The sequence below is a fragment of the Mesoplodon mirus genome (assembly GCF_964341445.2).
Source record: "Mesoplodon mirus genome assembly, chromosome: 10".
NCBI classification, from domain to species: domain Eukaryota; kingdom Metazoa; phylum Chordata; class Mammalia; order Artiodactyla; family Ziphiidae; genus Mesoplodon; species Mesoplodon mirus.
In genome coordinates this window covers 66,727,481-66,749,954 of record NC_138986.1, presented here as the reverse complement: position 1 = coordinate 66,749,954, position 22,474 = coordinate 66,727,481, and the positions used below count along the sequence as shown (strand labels likewise).

At 41.2% G+C, this 22,474-nt stretch overlaps 1 protein-coding gene across 2 annotated transcripts in view; it reads right to left on the bottom strand.

Annotated features, from left to right (window-relative positions):
• Positions 1 to 22,474, bottom strand: part of BACH2 (BTB domain and CNC homolog 2) — a 357,735-nt gene that overhangs the window by 246,770 nt on the left and 88,491 nt on the right. The window contains exon 2 of one of the 2 annotated variants that reach the window (XM_082633604.1): positions 17,558 to 17,669. The gene's annotated coding sequence lies outside the window, so the exon portion shown is untranslated. Of the gene's footprint in view, positions 1 to 17,557; positions 17,764 to 22,474 lie in introns of those variants that run through there. The other variant, XM_082633605.1, reaches the window with a different exon arrangement.

Sequence of the window (22,474 nt, the reverse complement as noted above, 5' to 3'; positions counted from 1 at the left end):
TAGACAAACCGTGGGTCTGTCTGAGTGTGGATTACCTTCTGGGAATTTCACACATAGCTAATCTCAGCCATTTTTCTGTTGATGTCTGAAAGTTTCAGTTTCGAGTGATGATATTTTCTGCTACTGTTCCTTGAAATTCAAATTTTGAGGGTGTTCATTATTTGGTACCTGGGTGCTAATTTATTTATATCTATCAAAAATACATAAATATGCATGGTACAAAACCATGTGCCATACTGTCTACTCATTCATGACTAAAAGAGACACCGATAGTTTATAAAAACCTATCCTAGGAAACTAAGTCAAAGAATACAGGTAATAATATTTTATACTACTTTTTCTGTTCCTACTGAAAAATGTGTATGGTTACTTCATACTACCAATCCAGCTCAAACAACTCTGCAAAGTGATTACAGTCATGAAAGTTTCATGTTAAATAGCTATAATAAGGACTGGTGGTCCTAAAAATGAAAAAATAATGCAACAAAAGGAGGCCCTCTGAGTATGTCTTTAGCATTAAAAAATAAATAAAATGAAATCCGTTTCCAAAGTCTAGCTCTGAATATTTGGCCTGCTTTTGACTTTGAATTGTGGACTTGACCTGGAGAGTAAATCCTAATAGTGACTGTTCATAGCAACTTTGAAGACAAATAGTATAACTGTGGCCTACTATGATTATTCTCTTTTTACAAAGTTCCCAAGGAAAACAGCCAAGATGCTTACATTTTAAACAAAAGTTGAGAGAGTAAATGGTTGTAAAACACACATGTAGACATTTATATTAAGGAGTCAATAGCCAATTTTCAAAATCCACCAACAGGATAAAAAAGAAATACAATTTTTGGAAAGATGTAATAATGTAAGTAAACATCCCTGATTTTTTTGAAAGGCATATCCAAGCAGCCAAGAAATGGTGTTTTTGTTTGTTTGTTTTAATCGAACTGGGATTTTCTGGAGAACAGTATGTTGTTTTAATACAGTGAACTGCATGAGTCACATTCAAGAGTGGACTTCCATTAGATTCAAACTGCACAGCTGGCCAGGGGATGCCGCTTAATTCTTTTTCCTCCCTACCCAAAAGCGAGGTGCCGGAGTGCCCTCCTGATTCTCTCATCTGTTTATCTGCTGAGCAATAGGGCTCTTGCTTCAGGCTGGCTCATCTGCTGAGCCACGACACATACGAGAAGGCTCTCTGTCAGGACAACATGCTTACCATACTGTAGGTGCACCAGCCAGAGAAATGAAGCTGGAGCACTGCTGTACATCACCGCACCTCTGGGCCTCTGCTTCCTCACTGCTGGGAATCGATCTCTTAACTCTGAACATCCTTTAGGCACTAACTCTCCAAGTGTCTGCGATTCTAAATAAGTTAAGTGCTATTTCAAATGATTCTTTAAACACCCATTGCAGATAACTGTAAGAAATGCTCAGGCCTGAAAAAAAGGTTCATTGATCACCAAAAAGTGACTCACTTCAAACTGATAGACTATTTCTGCTCTTCTGCTAATAACAGAATTTTGTCATCCCCCACAAACATTTATTGAACATTTACTGCACACAGAACACTCATCCTAGAGAAGAGAGAAGCAGTTGTCTACAATAAAAACACTCCAAATTTCCCTTCCAGGTCACACTGCAGAAAGGAGATAGAATGCATTAATTTTCTCATCTACCCTGCCCACGATAGCCTGTGCTTAATATAATTTAGAGAAAACTAGAAAGCTAGAGTCTCTACAGACTTCTGAGATCATCTGGCCTATTGATTTCTTTGTGTGCTGAAGCCTTGGAGAATCTGATGTAATAACCTATGGACCATTCTCTCCAGAAAAATGCATATGCACACCACATATTGGACCCAATTCCTAGCATTTTACAGACAGCCCCTGAAGCCAACCTCAGCTAAGACACCAGGCTAACAATTCCTAATCTACTCCCATGGCTTCATCTTTTACGTGGAGACCCCAAGTTTCAAGCAGAGGATGTGACTTGGCCACAGTCACATAGCAGAGACCACGAATGGAGTAAATGGAATAAAACTGAAAATGATGTAATCACCCCTCAAAACTCTTAAATCATCCTTTTCACAGAAGTCAGGCTTATCATATTGCTAGAAAAGGTGAAAAGGTGAAATGTTTTTAGAGGAATATACCCTTCTTTTATCTTACGGTTCTAGCTGAGCTTTTCACTGGAAAATAGATAGGTTTTCTTTATCTTGCCCTCAGGCCAGGCCCACCTATGGTTCAAGGTTGCCTTTTCTGTGTTGGTCTCAACAAATCAATAAAGCCTGCATAACCTGAGCACATTCATAAAGGGGGGCAAGTGTGAGAGTATGAATTAGAAACCAGTTTTAAGGAAACTAACATGAGTTCTAAAGAACTCTAAGTTAGTCACATAATGGATGTTTAAGAAATTTTCTGCATCAGAGGCTGCTCCTTTATTTAGGAAGTGGTAGTCTACTGAAGTGTTAGCAAGTAAAAGTTCTACAGACTTGCTTTCATGATGAGATGAAACTAATTTCCAGCCACTACATTAATTCGTTCATTTGCAAAGGGCTTGTTCTTTCAAGAACTAAAACATTCATTATGGGATGTTGCATTTACTCTTAGCCTTGAAAATCCACATAATATATTTTGAATTCAATCCAACAAATACTCTCCTGTGAGGCAATGTGACAGAATGAAAATGTGCATGGGTTTTGAAATCAATAAAATCCAAATTCAAATACTGGATCTTCTATATCTGGACAGGTAATATTGGTTTAACAGTTAAAATAATAATTACTTATCAAATATCTACAAAGGATAAACTTCATCCTAGACCCTACTCCAAAATCTGAATTCATAACATCTAAATGAATGAGGACTTAGTTCATTCTTAAAATGATTCAAATATTTGTGTTAGTTTATTTTGACATATTAAAACTAAAACCACTAAAAATTAAAAGGTTACTGTTTAAATGACTATCTTGCCTGAAACACCACTGTCAGGTTTTTTGATCAAAGGGAAATCTATAGTAGCACTGATGGGTTTTAAATCATTAGATAACGTCCATGTTTTAAAATAACAGAACAATAAAACAGAAAGAGAATCGTTTCTTGACATGGGACTTCACGACTAAAATCTTAAATATTATGGTTCAATATTCATGTGTTTCCACACTACCTACCAAGTTCTCAGACTGTGCCTACTTAATCCTTTTCAAATTACTATCACTACCTTTTTCATGGAAAATTTCTTACAAATTCCTTTGAGAAGCCAAAAATTCACAGTGGAAATTTCTTCCCAAGTCCTTTTTTAGATAAACCTATTCAACAGGCAAATCTAAATAATTTTTAGCAGTTCTAAATGTAGAGAATTCATGACTTCTTACTGTAATTGCAAAGGAACATACAAAGCAATTACTTAGTCACTTATGAAACCCACGTTCAACTTTCGAAATAATGACTACCCTGATAGGAGAGACAAGACTTTTATAATTAAATACTAAAGTCTAGCCATTTGAGATAAGCACAGCAGGTTATATAATTGTCCTCTGCACTCACAATACCCTGTTCCCCTCTTGGATGAATATCATTTTTCAGTAATAATAGAACATGTGACAAAAAAAAGTTACTGTACTGTAGGAAATCATTCTAACCACAAGTTATACTTCTGGCGAAAAGTAAAACCTCATTATTTTGGATTTCACTAGTTTCATAAGAGGAAAAAGTGCCCGTTAATAGTGTAAATAAAATTCTCTTGAGAATCTATTAGATTCTTAAGAAAACAAAATAGTAAGCAACCTCAGGCACTTATTTACATATAAATACTTGGAGTGTTCATTGAAAAGCATGCTAGAATGGGATTCTCAAACTCTAATACGATCTCTTTCAGTGCCCTCTGATGAGCACGCTCTCAGGAGCAGTGGAAGTACAGCATACACGTGACACTTTTTCCTAGAAAGATGGGTAGCCCTTGTGTACATGCCTGCTAGGAGCCGCCTAGCACAGTCACTACTCATCCAGGGACTACATTTCCTAGGTCCCTTGTACTCAGGCAGGACCATGTAACTAGTTCTTACCACTGGAATATGAAGAGAAAATGTGGACTCCTTTCAGGGCTATGGGGATTAAGGAGTGTTCCTTCTTCATGCTCTCTTCCCCTGCCACCAGCTAGATGCAGACAATCATCATAAGCCTTACAGATGGGATTATGGGTTGAACTGTCTCCTCCCCCGGGAAGTTCACGTGTTGAAATCCTAACCCCCAGCCTCTCAGAAAATGACCCTATTTAGAAATAGGATAATTACAGATGTGATTAGTTAAGATGAGGTCACACGGAAAGAGGGTGGGCCTGAACCCAGTATGACTGGTGTCCTTATAAGAAAGGGGAAATGTGGACACAGACAGGAGTAGAGGGAAGATGCTGTGAAGAGTCACAGGGAAAAGATGGCCATCGACAAGCCAAGAAGAGAGCCCTGGAACAGATCCCTCCCTCACAGCCTCAGAAGACATCAACACTGCTGACACTTTGATCTTGGATTTCTAGCCTCCAGAACTGCGAGACAATACTTTTCTGTTATATAAGGCATCCAGGTTGTGGCACTTTGTTACAGCGGCCTAGAAACCTAATACAGATGGTAAGGCCAGAATATGGCAGGAGGCCGAGTTCAGGATTTCTGAATAACTGCTTAATAAAAGCACTTCACCTATCAGAAATACTTACACTGGATCAAAATTTAGCAAGAAAGGAAACTTTCATTGTGTCAAACCACTGAATATTGAGGGCTTATTTGTTATTAACAGCTAAATTACCTAATATAAGACTTAATGAAGTAATTTAACTGGCAAGTAATTTTTAAAGTTGTTTTACATTATAAAAAAAAAACCCACAGGCATATCACAGAGAACAATGTAACATCCATGTAAATTTTTAGGATAAAAAGGAACTTCAAAGAAAATTTGAATTTACAGGAAGATATTTGGGGGTAATTCCCCCAAATCCTCCCCAGGGTACAAATGTACTCTCCTCTGCCAGTAGAAAAGCAATTTCCTCAAGAAATTTTAAATAAGCCACAATGTAAACGTTGCTATACATAGTTTAAATTATGCTATAATTCAGTTAAAACAATTATTTTGCAAATTCAGAGGAGCATTTCTCCCAAGCGTGGCCCAAGTGTGTAAAATTTTACTTGGGTACTAAAGACAAGAATATTGCAAAATGAGGTCTCAGTTCTTTCCAAAGTTCTCAATTCATATTATTTTTAATTAATCTGAAGAGATGTCACCATGTAAAACCTTCTGCCCTCAAATATAGACCCAAAAAACGTACTTCTTTTGTGGAAGGATAACTAACATGGAATCAATACACCATTTTCCATTTTTTGATTACTTTTTTTCCTTGCATGATGAAATAGTAAAAGGACAGATATCTGTGTTAAGACACAGAGTTGTAATTCAAAATACCTCAAATGCTGAGCTGGCATCTGGGTTCTCCCGTTTATAGAAAAGCTAGGATGATTCAGCCTGAGCTCAGAGCTCAATTTAGATCATAGCATCTGGATTCCAGACAGATATGTGAGATGCAGCCGCAGGTCTCCAGGTCCCGACTGATCCGAGATGGAGACCAGACACCACTCGCCACAAGGATTCCAAATGGAGAAAGTGCTCGAGGGAGAGAGAAACCTCAAAGGTGTTTGGAAGATCTGGCCACAGGCAGCCTGCTTCGAACTGCCAGGCACACCATCATTTCCCCAGCGGGCAGGTGCTGGGGAGGCTAAGGGTAAGGTGGCCAGAGGATGACACTGAATAAAGAGTCCCCTGGCCAGCTCTGTCACGGTCAGAAAACATCCCTCACCAATGACTCCTTTCCTGAGGCGGTCATTGTTCAGATTACACTATGGGAATCTGGCAACAAAATGAAAAATCTTAGAGAGCACACACTTCCTGCTGAGGTTCGTGCTCAACTTTGCTTAGTTTCAAAGAGAAAAACTGGGATAGTGGAAGAGAGAAATTGTTTCTAATTTTATTTTTAAAATTTTATTGAAGTATAGTTAATTTACAAAGTTGTATTAGTTTCAAGTGTACAGCAAAGTGATTCAGTTATAAACACACACACACATATATACATATATATGTTCCTTTTCCAGATTCTTTTCCATTATAGGTTATTACAAGATATTAAGTATACTTCCCTGTGCTATACACTAGGTCCTTGCTGTTTACCTATTTTATATATGGTAGTGTGTATACATTAATCCCAAACTCCTAATTGATAAGAGGGAAATTTTTTCAATGCCTTTTTTTTCTGGGTGAGAAGAAATCACAGCCTCAGTCACTCTCATGTAGGCTACATACTGAAATCTAAAAGAAGAGGGGAAAAAATAGTAGCAAAACATCTTCCCTGACCAATTTTATCTCCATTAGAATTCATCTTGCTCCTTCCTTAGTTTTCCTTGGATGTAATCTATCCAGAACGTTGGTGATGTTGCAGCGATGGATTTTATGTGCAAGAAAAAACCCTTCCCCCGCTGCTTTTCCACACCTTCCCCCTCCGAGGTCTCTCGGCCTCTCTCTCCTTCTTGTCTCTTTGCTGTGAATGTCAGGGCTGTCAGTGTCACAGCCTGACATGATTAGTGTTTCTGACACCACACCAAGAAGCAGAATGAGAGCGAGAAGAGTAGGCTAGGGGGCGCAGCCATTTAAAGAAGTCAAAGGGAAAAAAGGCCCAACCGCCCTCCTCTGAGGTTCCTTAATTACAGGGCAGCTTATAAATCACCCCGGATTTTTCTCATTTATCCAATTAGTCTGTTGTCCTGCTCCTGGGCAGATCCTGAAGGTGTGGATCTATTCTGTGAGATCAAAGTCAGTGGCTCTAATAACAGATAAGACAGAATTCGTGATTCAGCAGATTCTAAGGCTGTGAAGGGTAACCGTCGGTGCACTTTGGGAAGATAGCACCAGTCCATTTCGAGTATCGATTCGCTGTACTTTGTCACTCTAATGATGTTATCTCATTAAAAGAGAGAAATGCCCCACTGTTCTTCCAATAGCATCTGCTTCTTACTCTTCCCTCTTCTTCAGCAACATGGCTCTCAGCAGCAGCACATTAAAATCAAATTGAAATCCAATGCAAGGCTTGGCAACAGAGCTGCTTACGGAGGCTTCTTTCTTATTGCCTTTTCCTACTCTCGACCCCCTAGCTGCTCCCCCCTCCCCCTACCAGTCACCCACAGAAATAAGCAATACAAAGAGAAACAGATGTAGAAAGTAATCATGATAGGAAGTATTTGAGTGCCTATTCCATGGAGCCTCCACCCTGCCAACATTTCACATCTCCTACCTTGACCTTGTAAGGTAAGTAGAACAACCCCCAGTTTGCAAATGAAGAAGTGGAGTTTGATATTAAGGTACTTGCCCAAGATCACACAGGTAGTGAGAGGCTGGACCACACGTGAACAAGGGGCCATCCAATGCAAGTCCCCTTTTTCTAATCCTCATTTTCATTCATGGAACAGATAAGTAAATATGATTGTAACTTGATCAGAATAGGTGAAAAAAATGTAAGAGAAGGTGGCAATTATTCTTCAGCCTGCTAGCACTCAGGAACACAATGCCATAAGGCAGTGCAACGGTTTTGTTTCAACAGACTTCTTATTAAATAAAAAAGGTTGCAATTTTCCATAATGAATGTTTTATACATTATTCCTTTGTGTATCAGGCCTCTGAAGTACACATTATTAAAGTCTATTAAAGTCTGTATTTAGCAGCATTACTAATGTGCCTTTGGGGAAATTACTACAATGAAACAGCATCAGTCTTTCACAAAATTTCAGTTGTTTAATATTCTTCTTCAGATCTTCAATACACGTGTCTATTTTTAGCTATAATCAGACCTCATGCGAAATGCCGTAATCCCAGCCTAGAGCTGTCACAACAAATTGTTTATGGGTTGGATTTAAGAAATAACAAGAGATGCAGATATTGCTAATTTCACCCATCGTTTTAATTGTTGTTTTCTTCCCCAATAACTTGTTGCAGTTTTCCTACTGTTCTAATTAACAGGAGCTCCTTGATCACTGACATGTGATGACACTTTACCTCTGTGGCTAGAGCTGGCTATCTTAATGGATTGCTCATATTTATATCTCATTGAGACTAGCCTCTCAAGATAATGTCACTTTATTAAAGTCTGAGGGTGGTAAAACGTTGCGAAATTATTCCATAAAAAAAGAAAACCAAATAAACCAGCGGAACATATAAACTGTGATTAATCAAATCTAAATGTTTTCATTTAAACCTAAACATTGTCATTTATGAGAGACGAGAAATACATGTCTTCTGAGCATTTACTGAGGGATTTCTGCAAATTATGTAGTTTTACATACTCTAAATAGGCATCTCTCCTCTAGTACATTTATTAATTTTATTGAACAGTAGGAGGTTTTTAAAACATAAAGCCAAGGATGTACATATATTCAAAAGCACAGCATTCTCTGCAAACATCTTATGGAAAACAAAAATGCTGGGCTTATTTTTACAGAGATAAAAGATAACAAGAAGCAGGAAAAAAAATGCCAGCAAACAGCTCCATGTTATAAGGCCTCTATATCACAAAAAGAGAGGGGAAAAAGGCAATTCAAAGTATTAGGTACTCAAATTAATAAGCTGGGATTGAAAGCAATCTCTCTATTACGAATTTCCCCTCATACACAGCAACTGCACTGGTGGAGGTGATATGTTCACAAAATCAGGCAAATTGGGAGGATTGTTAATATTCTAAAGAGGGACAAGCCACAGATTAACTGAGCAACTAGTCACGTTTCCAACCACCGAGTAACTAACTAGGATGTAACTTAATTGTCTCCATTAAGACTGACTAATTGAGAGGAAAGAGGCACAGCTGAGGACTTAGGAAGGATGTCAGCGCATCCCTCTGCCTGATGCACAAGGCCAGGATCCACTGGCCTCTTTGTTACAAGGGGACCCAGCCACCACCAGCATCAACGAAAGAGGTCACCGCCCACATCATGTGTCCAAAGGACCTGTCTAATGATGCTGCGGGCTGGTGTGGGCTTAGTTCAACACGGTGCTGCCGAACGAGACCATGCCAGTTCAGTCAGCATTTCATTACAGCTCAACATGAAGGCTGGTAGGCCAGTTTGATAGTTAAAAATTTAAAAAAAAAACAAAAAAACCCCCAAACTTGTTTTAATCAAGAAAATCCTAGGCACATCTCTTTAAACCCTCAAGAAATAAGGATGACCAAGATTCCCACACTGACAATCACAATGTGTGTGAAGTGCCACTAAAAACAACGAAGTGGGGCCTCCCTGGTGGCGCAGTGGTTGAGAGTCCGCCTGCCGATGCAGGGGATGCGGGTTCGTGCCCCGGTCTGGGAGGATCCCATATGCCGCGGAGCGGCTGGGCCCGTGAGCCATGGCCGCTGGGCCTGCGCGTCCGGAGCCTGTGCTCCGCAACGGGAGAGGCCACAACAGTGAGAGGCCCGCATACCGCAAAAAGAAAAAAAAAAAAAAAAAAAAAAACAACGAAGTGGGACCGAGCATCCTCTTTCTTCCAAGTGAAAACTGTTTTACGGTCAGTAGCTGTGGCCATATTTCAAAGAGCTTATCATGATTCACAGCTCGGCCTCTCAGACTCGAAATTAGATTACAGTCATGTATATTCCTTCTCCCGCTCTGGGCCGTGATAGTCTTAAACCAAAAGTCCAGCCTTTCTGCTCAGAAGCCTTAATTTCCCTCCCACCTGTTTGGATTCTCCTTCATCTTTTCTGACATGATGGGCTGGTAAGTGAGGCTACAGAGTCCTGCCCCTCAGGTCAAGGCACTGCCATACCCACGTGAATACTGCAGCGGGGCCCCCGGTCTCCTGGCTCCCCAGAATCATTCCTCTAAAGCCAAATTCTCTGTACAGAAGGGTTCAGATTCTCAACTGACACCCCAGACCGTGAAGATGCCTTCTCAGAGAGGCAGGCACCGACCACTGCCCCACTGTGTGCTGTTCTGAGAAGCAGAGGTAAGTCCCACACTCGAGGACCCACTGAAATGCGTTCCTGGTAAAGCAGAAGGAATGAAACAGAAGCACCGATGTTGCTCCTGCAGTAGAAATGACTGTATAAAGGGCGAATTCTATGTTAACTCAGGAAGCAGTTCTCAAATAGCAGGTATATGTTTTACATACGTTTACACACAGAAGTTCTATACATGCACACGTTTTAAAGACAAATGAGCATAAACATACTCAGTTAATTCTTTTAAGTTTGTCTTCTCCCTACTTCATGCCAAACTGACCATCCTCTAGGTTATGATTATCTTAATCTTGCCCTCCTGTATCTCTTAGAAGGGAACTGAGTTCCCGCGTTTGTCCTAAAAATTCACTGACTTGCCCAGTGAGACACACAAGGAAGAGACTGGAGGTCTAATTTTCTCATTTCCATACACCCCACATTCAACAGCATTTGACTTACATGTAACCCAGGAGCTACACCAGCCTTGTGCCAACCACGTTTCATTTAACCACACAAATTCTATAAAAATGAAGTTTTACAAATAAGGAATAAGGGCCGTGTTTCCGTAACGATGTGGGAGGTCGGCACAGATGTGCTACGATGTCCAGGGCACTCCTGCTCAGGACCCGGGGCCCAGCTTCTTTGACTGCTGAACACAGGACACAGGCACAGTCTAGACTCCTATCTGAGGATACGCTTAAAAATTACTGCAGACCCTAAAGAGCTTTTGTTCACATCAGTTATTTGTATCGATGTTTTACCGTATTAAAAATCAAAGCTGAGACATTTTTTGGAACATGAAGACACAACCACACATTCCAACAGCTGTCAGAGGGATGACGTCATAGCATGTCATGTAGCCTCTTAAACTGTGTCGTATACTTGAGAGAAAGTGGAAAGGGCAAACAACGTCTCAGTATTATTATGAAAATAGCTTTGACCTTGCAGGTGGCCCATGAACGGGCCCCCCAGGGGTCCACAAACCACAGTTTGAAAACCACGGGTCTAAACTTGGGCACATCAGCAATATCTTGAATAAGAGGATATAATGAGTAAGAGGATGTTAACAGCCATTTAAAAAAATGTGAGCCACTGCATCAAAGGGCAGTGTCTTTTTCTAGAGCATTTCTCTACTTACTACTGCTTCCAATACATCAGTACATTAAAATGCTCTCTTCCTGGCAATCTGTCAAAGAGAATGACTCCCACATTCAAATCTCTGTTTGACCAATGGCTCTCTTTTTTATCCACTCACTAAATGTTTCCACCCAGTTGTACCTCAAATGCAAAACAGCTAAAATAGTATTTATTTTAAAATGCTTGCTTTTTTCTGTCAGTCATATACACAAATACTTACTATAAGAAAGTTGAAAATATAGAGAAAAATTTGTTAAACAACAGACATTTATTTTCTACAGTTATGGATGCTGGAAGTCCCTGATCAAGGTCCAGTAGGGTTGGTTCCTGGTGACAGCTCTCTTCCGGGTCACCTTCTCACTCTGTTCTCATCCGTCCTTTCCTCAGTGTGCTCTCCAGATGGGTGGGGGAATGGAGAGACCTCTCAGGTGTCTCTTCTCACAGAAAAATATTTTCTTAAATAAGAAACATGAATACCATGTACCTGTCCTCTGAGAAAACCACTGCCAGAATGCTGGGCAATATCTCACAGTCTTTTTTATCATGTGTATTTTAAAACTACAGTGAAGTTCATATCTTAAAGATAATTTCACGTCTTATTTCAAAACACTATTTTTAGTATGAAAGAATGCATATTGCTAAAGAAAATTTAGAACATACAAGCAAAAAGAAGATAACGCTCTTAATACTTTGATGTGTACCTGCAATCTTTTTCCTGTGGGTAGCCATGTATCTTTTTTAAAAAACAAGATAATGATCATACCGTACATATTATGATGTAACTTGCCTTCTTCACAATTTATTGAGAACATCTTTCTATATTATCAAATATTCCTCCATCTCTCCCTGTCATTTTTATTGTATGGATGTACCATCGTTATTATTTTTTAAAAATTACTATTATAACAATATGTGATGAATATCAGTTAAATTTTTATACACATCTATGACAATTCTTACTGAGTTCTAGAAATAGGAGTTTCTGAGTCAAAAGGTGTGTGTATATTTGAGGCTTTGATACACATTAAGTCCCTCTGAGAAACATGTTCTTTCATTAACTGTCAGTGAGATAGCCTGCCAGTCCTATTCGTACCTTTGATGAGTAGCCTTTATGAATCTTCATCAATTGTAGAAAATGCCATCTCATCATTTTAATTTGTCTTTCTTTGATAACTGTTGAGATTGGATATTTTCTTATATGTTATTTGCTGATCATATTTCTTCCTGTATTGGTTTTATCTTTCTGTTCTTTGCTCATTTTTATTAGAGGAATCACTCTTTTTTGTGTGTGTGTGGTACGTGGGCCTCTCACTGTTGTGGTCTCTCCCGTTGCGGAGCACAGGCTCCGGACGCGCAGGCTCAGCGGCCACGGCTCACGGGCCCAGCCACTCCGCGGCATGTGGGATCTTCCCGGACCGGGGCACGAACCCGTGTCCCCTGCATTGGCAGGCGGACTCCCAACCACTGTGCCACCAGGGAAGCTCGAGGAATCACTCTTATCTTACTAATTTTCAAAAATTTTACATACATCAGCTAAGTTAACTCTCTGTCATATATGTTATAAATATTGCCTGGCTAGTCTCTTGTCTTTTTGGATAGTTCAGAATATCTTCTGATGGAAAGAAAGCTTTAGGTTTTAAACAAATACATTTTCTTCCTTTATCATTTCTGCCACTAGAAGTTAATAAGGCTCTCCTTATTCCAAGATCATTTAAGTTTTATCTGTATTTTCTTCCATGTCACTGGTTTTCGAAGGGTGTGGTATTTCTCCAAAGCCTGCCAGGAGGGGAACTTGGCCATTTGCCTTCAGAAAAAAAGCAGTGGAGACTCATCAAATATAGACTGGTCATTGGGTAAAACCACCCAGAGTGTCCTAGAAAGGGGAGGAGAGAGATCTTACATGTTTAATATCTACCAAATCCTATCCTGCATCCAGTAACTCTGTTAGCTTGCTCTTCAAATAGAAAAAGATTCAAATGGAGAACGTTTTAACATTAGGTGTATGTTTAAATATTAAACTCTGGGATGAGACGACTCCTCCCCTTGGCCAGAACAGAGGCTCTGGATGGCAAAGACCTTTGTTTTGTTCACTAGTGAACTGCAAGCATGGTGCATGGTACACAGTGGGTACATGACAAATGTGTTGAAGGACCTAGTGTTGAGTTATGTGTCTGCCAGGTGTTAGGTGGGAGAACCAACGGTGGTGAGTTCTGGACTTCCCTGCTTCATATTAAAGAGTTGCAAAGAAAGAAAAACTCTAAATGAAGGCAGAAACTAAATTTCAGTGTTACTTTTCTGTCGACTGTAGAGATTTTGATCTGAGTGTAAAGGTGAAGCTGCCACAAACCTGGCACAGTAAGATATGGTGTTGAAGACTGGAAAATATTCAGCGAAAAAATTCTGTCGGGCATATAGTAAGCAAAACAGTGGCATCCACCCACCAAGAGAGATAAAAGACACTACCCTCCTTCATTTGATGCTATGGCGCTTGTCCAAAGCAGTAACAATCAGATTTGGCTTTATTTGAACATGACAGGGAAGAAACAGTTCTCAAGAAGATTCACTTTCACTGTGGGGGCAGGGTGGAGAGCGTTCTGTGCAATAACGGAAAAATCAATTATTTTTCAATCAGATGGAGTGTCCTCACAAATTCAAGGCAGAGAACAGCATGCGATGTGCCTTCATGAGAACGACGGCCATGAGGGAAAGAGTTTAGGATTGTAATTCCAAGGTTGCTTTCAAGAGCAGAATGTTGGTCCTGTAAGTGTGCTTTTGTGTATATAGTGGCATGTACAGAATGTATGCCATTCTGCCCCATTTGCCTTCCCCAAATCCCATCCTGTTTAACTTGCCTCCCATTTGGCTATGATTTTCTAAGTAACACACTAAAACCCTCTCTTTACAGCATGTTAACATACAGATAACACATATACATACAAAACATGAATCCTTCTTGTTAACCAAATTTATAATATATTATATATAATAAATATTTATACCTATTAACAAGAGAATAACCAAGAAAGTAGAAAGGGTAAAGAATTTGGACAAAATTCAAAGTTAAATTCTAATTTTAAAGTTTTTGATAATATTAAAGATTGGAAAATCAGTTCCTGGAAAAAGATCCAAGGAGAGTATATGAAAGTTGGAAAGATGGTCTTCAAGTCTGCATAGGGCCGGGGAGAAAGAGCACCCTGGGGAAATGTGTGCACCCACAGTTTCTTTAACATGTAAGGCTAGAGCATAAAGCCCAGAATGTACAACCATTAAAGTCTGTTTACAATATTTAAAAGGTGAATAGATGTGAGGGTATCCACTCTGTATAAACCTACAGGTTGGGTATCAACCTGACATATCCCATGTACACCAGCCTCCGGAAAGGGCACCACGTTCACGATGAGTATTCTGGCTGGGAACGCCCTCAGCATGCTGGCTGTGTGAGGGCCGGAACTGCACCCCTTCCTGGTGTGTTCCCAGATCCAGGCACAGACTGAAGTTCCAGAATGTGAGGAATGAAGGCTCTACCTGGCTGCCAGCAGTTCACTGACAGGTTATCCCATTAAAATAGTTAGACAAACTGCCAATTCCTGGTGCCCTGTGGCCATTCCCGTGTTTTCTAGAGGGTATCGTCTCCACTTGACCCAAAAGAGAGCTGTCAATGCCTAATTGTGGTCAGAATTGCCCTGGTGCATCAGAGGAACAACACTGGACCCTAGGATGCTCCAGCCCCCTCCCCATCTGGACAGCTCCCTGGTTAAACTGTCCCACAACTAGCTGGGGCTGGGGAAGGAAAGAGAGTGATTACCGTGTATGTCCAAGGAAGTGCAAAGTGTACGATTCAAATGTCTCCAGCTTTCCGGGAACACTTCTACTTAGAAAATCAATCACACCCACAAAAATATTTCCAACGTTCTAACTTACATATCGTAATTGATGAGATGACTATCTAGTTTTATTTGTGCTGAGATCTGTTTCCTCCCCAGAGGGTGACCTATTTTTTTTTTTTTGTCTTATGCCAAGAAAACCATAAGAAAAATGCTGACCTATGAAGGTTACACATCATGCTTAATCACCACTTTAAATTAAAATAACATAAAATAAAGCATTCACTGGGTCACTCGGGCAGAACATAACCTCCCAAGCAACAGACACACCTACTGAGACACTTGAAATTTCTAAGGAGTCTGGTTCCCAGCTGTGTGTCAGGAGCCAAACCATGACATCAGGTCTTGCGTTGCCCCGGAGAAACTTAGGGCAGGGCTGAAACAGCATACTGAGCCTGCCAATCTGAGATTTCCCAAGAGCTGTCTTAGCTTTTCACTATACCAAACTGTCAGTGCTAGAAGCCAGGATTTGCAGTGACTGCCATGATGGATCTCCTCTCCTCCTCGTCCTCGATTTATGACTCTGGGGAACAATACCTGCCCATCTAGGATTCCAAAAGCTCACTCCTCAAAGACTGTTGGAGGGCATTATGCTAAGTGAAATAAGTCAGAGAAAGACAAATACTGTATGATTTCACTGACATGTGGAATCTAAACAATACAACTAATAAATATAACAAAAAAAGAAGCAGACTCACAAATATACAGAACAAACGAGTGGTTACCAGTGGGGAGAAGGAAGGGGGGAGGGGGAGGGGAGTAAGCGGTACAAACTACTAGGTATAAAATAAGCTACAAGGATATATGGTACAAGATGGGGAATATAGCCGATATTTTATAATAACTATAAATGGAGTAAAACCTTTAAAAGTTGTGAATTACTACACTGTACACCTGTAACTTATATAATATTGTCCAGCAGCTATACTTCAATAAAAAATATAGATAGATAGATAGATTTTTAAAAGAGGGTAAGTATTGAAGCCAGAGGGGGAAAAGGTCAGCAAAGTTTTCCTCTTCTTTTGGCTTGGCTCAGCCAAATGAAAATCTCTCAAGAAACAACTACTTACTTTTTTCTGGTTTCTTCTGATGGGGTAAAGCAGCCGTGCCCATGAGAAGGCCAAACAAAGGGCCATGAGAAAAATTACCCCTGGAAAGGGGATGTTAGTAAAACAATCTCAACAAGCTACATGGGCTTTCTAAAGCCTAGGAATTCCATAATCCATTTTTAAGACCAAATCATCTAAAAGCGCTGTCCAACTCCATCACAACCCGCGGTTACCTCTTCTTGCAGTCTCTGGAAATGTCTCTCCCCTGTTTTAAATCCTTCAGTGGCTCGCAGAATGCAACCCTTCCCTCCTTCTCTGGGGTCACATCTGGCATCTTCTCCCAGTGCAGGTGTTCTCAACCAGGGCATTTTCGTCCCCTCAAGGGACACTGGCCAAAGTGTGGGGACATTTTTGGTTGTCACAACTGAGGTTGGGGGAGAGGGATGCTACTAAACACTTCCGAAGACAGCCTCTCACTACAAAGGATCATCTGGTCCAAACGTCAATAGTGTCAAGATGGAGAAATCCTGCTCCAGCCATACCAAACTCTGTTGTTCTCGACACACATCAGACTTTCTCACATGCTTTTGTGTCTCTACATAGGTTGTTTCCTTTACCTGGAATGCCGTGCCCTACTTCTGTGTCCAAGACATGATCATGTATGGTACAGAATCCAACTCAAGATGTCACCTCCTCTATACTCTCCTATCCAGATCCCCCAAAGTTGGGTGTCCCTTCTGTGCTTCCACAGCTTCTGCGACACGCCTCACACTAGCCACAGTGCCCCCCAAATCGTCTGTCACCTGCTGAAGGTAAGACCTAAGCCCCATTCATCGTTTATCCCCAGAGTGCCCATCCGGTAATCAACTGCTGCATGCTGAATCAATCGGGGAATAAAGTGGAAATGTTGCAGATGCACCCAAGACTCTCTGGCAACAATGTCTAAGGGACAAGAGTGTCCCCAACACCAAGAAGAACAGCAGCAAACATTGATCAAATGCTTATAATGTAGACAGGGACTATAATAAACACTGGTACACATATTAATTCACTTCATCCTTATAACAACCCTGTGAGGTGGGTACCATTATCATCAACATTTTTCAGATGGGGAAACTGAGGCACAGAGCACCTAAGACACTTTCCCAAGGTCCTCAAAGCTAGTATCTGTAAGAGCTGATATTTAAACCCAAGTAGTTTGGCTCCAGAGCCTCAATCTTCCAATAGTCATGCCAAGGCAATTACACTAACAACCAATATTTCAGCTGCTCAGAGGCCTCTGATAAACACAGCTGACACTTCTGGAAGACTACACCACCACGAGTCCCTGTGACGCCACCTGTCAGCACTGCTTGCCAACCTCTGGAATGCTTCTGGCAGGAGATGCAACCTCCTCATGCCACAGAAAGTTATCACATACCCAGGGTAATAAATCACGGTACCATAAAGACACAAAGAATGAGCCTCCAAAGCACCTCTTACCTTGTTCATGCTGTAGGGACTGCAGCAAGGGATCAGACATGTCACAATGCAAGGCAGCTCTTAAAGATTCACCTGTTCCTGTAGACCTCGCTTCCTGAAGCCGACAGCTGCGCTGCAAAGACAAAGAGGATATCCATCAGCCGGTGTCCAGGAAGGCCCAGAGTGGTCCCGTGTCCAGTGGGACTTTCTGCCATGATAGCAAGGCTCCATGGCTGTGTTATTCAATATGGTAGCCACTAGCCACATGTGGCTACTGAGCACTTGAAATGTGGCTAGTGCAACGGAGGGGTGAATTTTAAATTTTATGTAATTTTAATTAAAGTTCAATGTACATAGCCACATGGAACGGTCAGTGGCTCCTGTACTGGACAGTGCAGGTCTAGAGACTCCAATCAAGAGTCTTGAGGCCACAGACACTGGGCACGCCAGTGTCCAAGGAAAAGCTGGATATTATATGCTCAGAGTGACTGCAGATACACAGGGACAAGAACACTCATTCCTTCGATAACTATGTTTTGAGTACTTACTAGGTGCCAAGTCCTGAGGATATAGTGACCGGTAAGCCAGAGAGGTCAGTTATATAAGGGTTTCTAGTGCAGGCTTTGGCCTCGTTAGGAAGGGAAAGGATCTAGCATGTATGCCAAACCTAAATGCCTTCCGTGCTGCCCACAGGAATAAAGGAACAGACCAGTTGGGACTTCCCTGGCGGTCCAATGGTTAGGGTCTCCATGCTTCCACTGCAGGGGGCGTGGGTTTGATCCCTGGTCAGGGAACTAAGACCTTGCTTGCCTCATGGCATGGCCAAAAAAAAAAAGGAACAGACCAGCATTTGCTAGAGCCTGATTGTACCACTGTCAGGGCTTAAGAGCTAGAACCTTTCACAGAGCTTTTTGGGAGGAAGTTGTACCATAAAAGAATTCAGGAGTTCTGTACTGTGGGCCTAACGAAGCAGATGACCCAACGTCTCCTCAATAAGGAAAGGACCCTTAAGGAAATAAGGGTCCACGTTTTTATCCACACTATTGGTTCTTTAGGTAGGTTTTTTGATTCATTTGAATGCATTTTAGAATTAAACAGTCATTGTTCACTTCCAGGATTCTTAATTTGTCAGATACTAAGAAAAAATACAGAAAGAAAATATCTTCAACCACATAACTGGATTTGTAGCCTTTTCCTTTGAAAGATGTTTCTGGGTGGATTTGAGAGGAGAACAAAACATATAAGGTGCCTTATAATCACCTTATTTCTGTATTATTTTTTTCAGGTTGCATCTAGGAAGGATTTATATATATGAACTTTTCCATAAAGACTGGAATTTGAGGTTTAAGCAGAACGGCAGTGCTTTAAAAAATATATTATTTTTAACTATATTAACAATATAGAAAATGCTCAATAGAAAAAGGAAGAAGTACTCAGAATCCCACTAGCCTACCATCACCTCTGGCTCTTAGCAGCCAGCCTTGGTCTGTCGGAGAACAAGACGCATATCTGCTAACTGAGTCGAGGGCACAGAAGTCCAAGGCTGTATTCTCCATATTAACAACTTGCACCATTAAGAAAGTGATTTTGCAATATACATTTTCAAAAGATAAACTCCTACTTCACACACATTACTATTCTTTGAATACAATATTATTATAAATCAGAAGATAGGGAGAGGAAACTGAAGATCACTCCCTGGCTATTTGAGACACACAGATTCCAAAGTAAATACCACATTCAGTCATAGCAATGACATATTTTAACAATGATGTACAACATGGAGAGACCCTGGAATTCTGACTCTGTAGCCTAAACTACATCCAAACGCCCTCATCTGTACATGAGGCTTGAGTAATCACTGTTTCAAAGCCAAGAAAATTCAACATCTAATTCTAACCAACCTTAAAGTGACTGAAAGAAAATTCTCCATGTAACTTTTACCTTTGAATTTCCAGAAACAGGTGCTAGTGAATTTCTGGGTTTTAAAGTAGAATTCTATACATGTTAATTCCTTTTTGACATATGTATTTGATCTGTTTAAAAACTTTAACTGGGACGTTTGTCCAAAAGCCTGGCAGAGATGCCTGATGTCACAATTCCATTCAAATGGACACAGTGGTATCAACACAGGAAAGGTGGGCACAAGGAGATAATAACAAACAGACAAGGATTCTTGAACATAATTTCCCCAAGGAAATCCCACCCAGCTCCAATCATTCCACCATCCCCATTCCCTCAGAACTTGCTTATATAGTTTGCACTTAACTAATTTTGGATCCTCTCCTGTTCCCCACCCTCACCAAGTGTTCTTGTCTCATGTTCATGTATGTTGGTTCTATAACGAAGTCAGAATAAAAACTCTTCAAGGGAAATATTAGTCACCTAGAAAGTTCTTAATAAATATTATGAATAGATTTTTTTCCTTTGCTCTCACTCATAGAGCCTAGGATGATGTCATGACTCTTAATGTAGGACCTTAAAAACAATGTTGATAATTGTTGCAAATTGCCCTCAGGGTTTTCTTAAAAGAGGAAAATCTTTTCATGTCCAGGATCGTAAATCTTTAAAAAAAAATACTGTTAAGAATACTTTACAGCTATGCAGCGCTCAAAACTGTACAATGCACTTTTATATTAATACCCTTATTTAGTACTGAGGTCAATCTGAGTGGTAGTTTTCCTAATTAGGAAACCAGATGCAGAGAGGAAAAAGAATTCTTCTTAGTCATGCTATAGTAGGCAGTAGACCCTGGGCTGGAAGTGACTTCCCTTAAAGATACTACAGAATTAAAATATGTTCAAAGACCACCAGTAAAAAACCTCCCCCAATAAAACACACATACACACACTCAAAGACCATCATTAACACAAAACACCTCAGCAAATGGATGACAGAATTAGAAATTGGGTCTGTTTGCTTCTGGACAGCAACAGAGAAGACCGGCCTTATTCCATGAAGTTCTTTTGATTTCCTTTGAAACACAGAGAACCTCGTTGTTTTATAGCCAATTCAGCTTATGAAGAAGCTTAGAAAAATCCACAGCTTAAAAAATGAGACTGCCTCTTAAGTATAAAGCCTTGGAGGAAAAGATACCACAGTTACCATAGTGGAATTGAGGGAGTTTTCTTCTTTATTCTATTTTTCAGTGTTTTTTTTTTTAAATGGTTCAAGAAGCTGGATTCTCCTGATACTAAGCGAAAGGAAAGCACAGATGCTTTTCAAGGGTGGCTGGAGAAAGCCCATCCCAGAGACCAACACGTGACCTCCACTCAGTCGCTCCTAACAGGGCTGGTTCAACAAAGCCCAAGGTCAAGCTGAGGCGTCTAAAAGGTTAATGAAATGCAATTCGTCTTTCCAGGCGGGTAAAGAAGTGTGGGTAAGCAGGGAGGTGGTGACAGGGGATGTGTAAGAAGAAGAGAGCAAAGAGAGAATGAAAAGAAAAGGTGAAGGCTACAAAGAAAGGAGAAAAGCAAAGGGCAGGCGAGCCAACAGAGCCCTGGAGACAGATTCAGTGATGTGGCCGAGTGCCCCTTGCCGGCTGGTCCTCACTGCGGAAGGGACCCAGAGACTCAGGCTTCTGATGACAATGCCACATCCTATGGCTTCTCTGGGATTATACATTCTCAGGGCCTGGGTGTCAGCAAGTGGGAGCTGGAGTAAAGTTAAGCCTGGGCCTACCTGTTTCACCACTATTTATTTACCACCAGTCTCCACCTACCATAGAGAAAAGCCTGTCACCTGGATCACTGATAACGGAGTAGAGAGGTATATGGTGAGAACAGCATAAGCCAACTTTATTCTCTTCTCCTTACTCTAAAGAGAAGCTTAAACATGTCAAAGGGCTGTGTGTGTGTGTGTGTGTGTGTGTACTATGCTATTTCTTGGCCCTTGAAAATACAACTAATACTTACTACCAATCAATGGAATATGATGAGCTGGGCTTTTCTCCCCACTCCAACTCCCACACCCCCTACAAAGATGCTCATTCTAGAAGCCTTTTGTGATACAACTCAAAGCTGGGTAGCTCAGGCACTTCTATGGGAAACACGTCAACAGGAGCCAGCCGTTTATACCTCACAGTGTCCAAGCTCCTTCTGGCTTTTACATATAACACACCCTGAGGTCAGCCTGTGGAATGGTCTCCAGTCCCTTCCCTCCCACCACTGAACCCAGCAGCCTAAACGAAGGGCTGGAGCGTGAGGACCCAAGACCCTGTGGGGAAGGAATAAGGGAATAAAAAGACGAACAGGTTTTGGAAAGAAAGGGAGAGCAGGCAAGATGATAAGAGTCTAGAGGAAATTCTCGAAATCTAGGACTTAGGAGCTCGGGAAACCACATGAACAGATGAGAGAAAGAGCCCTAATATCCTCCACCTCGAGGGAGTAAATTTCATGGGCTGGAGTAGTTCCCATGTCTCTGAAGCAAAGTCCTGACAACCTTCAAGTGGAATCTCCTTGTGCAAAACTGGAAAATGTAAAACCATTTAATTACAGGCAGTCCAATCCCTCCCTTCCACAATAAGGGGTGTGGTGCTGGGATGAAAGGATCCAAAGGCGAAGCAGCAAACAGACCCCTGTCCCCTACCCTGAATGCACACACACCTCCCAAGTGGCTGTCTCCTTCCGTTCTTCCTGAAGCAGCAGCAGAGGGACCGGAGCAATGCTCCCCGAGGAACTTCTTGAAGGTCCTTCTCCATCCTCAGGGTTACAGCAGACACGTGGCTCTGGTTCTTCAGGACCTCTGTGCCCTTGTCACCCCCAGCTTTAGGCAGCAAACATGCCCTACCATGGTTCTGCCCCAAGAGACAGGACAACGTTGGCCACCCTGCCTTGTTCCCCTGTGCCCTGCCTTCACGGCATGCCACAGAAAACACACGACCCTAGCCAGAAGGATGAGAGCATCTGGCCACTGAGCATCATCAGAAGTCTTCTTCCC